The sequence below is a fragment of the Panulirus ornatus genome, chromosome 6, assembly GCF_036320965.1.
Source record: "Panulirus ornatus isolate Po-2019 chromosome 6, ASM3632096v1, whole genome shotgun sequence".
Lineage (NCBI taxonomy): Eukaryota > Metazoa > Arthropoda > Malacostraca > Decapoda > Palinuridae > Panulirus > Panulirus ornatus.
In genome coordinates, this window is record NC_092229.1 from 48,101,431 (window position 1) to 48,103,930 (window position 2,500).

The 2,500-nt window shown below is 48.2% G+C and overlaps 1 protein-coding gene across 5 annotated transcripts in view; it reads right to left on the reverse strand.

The window, feature by feature from the left end:
• The window catches only part of LOC139749205 (E3 ubiquitin-protein ligase ZNRF1), a 271,792-nt gene that overhangs the window by 122,849 nt on the left and 146,443 nt on the right, over nucleotides 1-2,500 (reverse strand). The window lies entirely within an intron of this gene.

A 2,500-nucleotide genomic window follows, 5' to 3' on the forward strand; every position in this document is an offset into this window, starting at 1 on the left:
CTCTCTCTCTCTCATCTGCGCTCACGGAAGTACAGCCTGAGCGCTTTGCAGTCGTTCACAGCAGCTCGGACCCATGACAGCGCCCATCCAGGAGGAACAATATGAAAAGACATCTTCGCCAACTCCGCCTATCCAAAAAAGGTGATGTCAGCGCACACAGCAGTGCTCTAATCGAGAGAGAATGAGTGCCTTACAGAGAGTTGGTATTACCTCTCTCGTTCTTTGAGAGCGAGTAAAGAGCCAGCCTCCCATCTCTCGCGGAGGAGTTTTAGTAACTGTGGCAAGGTCGCGTTCGGAGATGGCTGAGGTCGTCAGGCATCATTCCTCCGAGGTCCTTTTCACAAATGATCTTCGACGGACTTGATTCTACTCGTCTCTGTCTGGTATTCAGCACACTTGAACTTTTTTCCTCACATCTCCCATAACAGCTCAACGTTTTTTTTGGGTTTTTTTTCCACCGCTAACAAGCTTGTGAGATTAGCAAAGGCCCGTCGCAGGATACGATCAAGTGTCCGTTGTATCATATCAGTGTCGTTTACATATGAGAAGCTTTCCCACCCTACCCTGGTCTCAGCTGCAAATGATGATCACACGAAACTGCGGCTCAACGCGTCTCTTTCTGAGCACAGTATGAGAAGGAGAATGAAGTTGAACTCAGGTATACAACGTCTTCGACGGTATGAGAAGGAGAATGAAGTCGAACTGAGGTATACAATGTCTTCGACAGTATGAGAAGGAGAATGAAGTCGAACTCAGGTATACAATGACTTCGACAGTATGAGAAGGAGAATGAAGTCGAACTCAGGTATACAATGACTTCGACAGTATGAGAAGGAGAATGAAGTCGAACTCAGGTATACAGTGTCTTCGGGGGAAAACCTGAGTGACTTATCTTAGAGGTACGGAAAGGTACAGCCTCATTTACGACAGCTGTATATAATCCATCTCCGCACTTTTAGTCCAGTTATTCCCATCTTACACGCTGTGTGCGCTGTGACACCGTGGCCATACTGTCCCGACGCCTTGGCACAGTCCGTGTATATCGCACTAACATCCTTTGTTCTTCAGCGTTGTTTAAAAGAAAATTCTACTGTAGTATCAAGCGACTGCAAGCGGTATTTATCTCCGCATCCTGTTGTAAATCCATGATATATCAGTCAGCTTACATCTCCGTGCTCTCCCGGTGCTCTTACATCTCCGTGCTCTGCCGGTGCTCTTACATCTCCGTGCCCTCCCGGTGCTCTTACATCTCCGTGCCCTCCCGGTGCTCTTACATCTCCGTGCCCTCCCGGTGCTCTTACACCTCCGTGCTCTCCCGGTGCTTTTAATATCGAGACGTTCGAGGCCATTGTGCAACAGATGAACTGTTTTCCCGGGCAACTGCTTTGCTCTGTATTTGATGACGGACTCTGTGTTGGTGAGCAACGACTGTCCCACTTTCAAACTTAAGCGACTCGAGCCCGAGTTTGGGTTTTCTTTACTGGGGATGTTTAGCGCTGCTCGAGAGCTAATGGCATTTTGCATTTCTCCGGAGAGACGGAGAGTGTTCCTGCACAAGTCTGGTCGGTCCTGAGACAGGATATATATGGCCATGTTCTCAATGGCCCTCTCGTCCTGCAGCCTCGCCCACGATTTATGCTCTCCCGAGTCCCAGGGTACGAGTGATGACCGGGTGCAAAATCTGGAGGACGAAGAATCTACGCACGATATGATTCAAAATCTACAGTTTCCTTTAGTCTCAGGGTTTCGTCATAGACCGGCGCTGAAATGACAGACGGAGGGAGCGAACTGTATGATTGGAGACTGACATAACTGTATGATGGAGACTGAAATAACTGTATGATGGAGACTGACATAACTGTATATCAGACGGGGAGCAGGAGGAACAGTAAACTGTAGGCTGTAATCATACAGAACTACAGGCTGAAGGAGGACCGACCCGGTACAACGGAAGACTGAACTCTATGCTTGAGTGGGGGTGGGAGTGGGGGGTAGGGGTGGGGCTGGACTGTCTTGTATGTCGGGGGGGGGGGGGGGGCGTCAAAGCTCTGGACGTGACAATGTGTGGTGGTGTCGACTCCTCCTCGACAACGCCGGAGAACACAACAAAGACAGTAACGACTCGGCAAAGATGACGACGGTGATAGGCTGGGTACCGAGAACTTACAAAATAAGTGAGGCAAGTCCAGTGATAACGCTGTTCAAAGGCAATTACTCTCTCTCTCTCTCTCTCTCTCTCTCTCTCTCTCTCTCTCTCTCTCTCTCTCTCTCTCCTTTGGGTATTGCTGTGTGCTACACATCGTAGTAAAAAGGAGAGAGAAAATTATTACAGTTTTCCGTAATGTCAGATGGCTTTATAGACGTAAGTTCGGTTCACTAAAGTGCTAAGTTAGAGACATTAAAAGGTCTAAGTAGAGAGCGAACAAGAAATACATCACATTATAGGGAAAATATCTTTATCATTAAAGTAAAGCCTCTAGACCTGGATCCGGCTACCAAC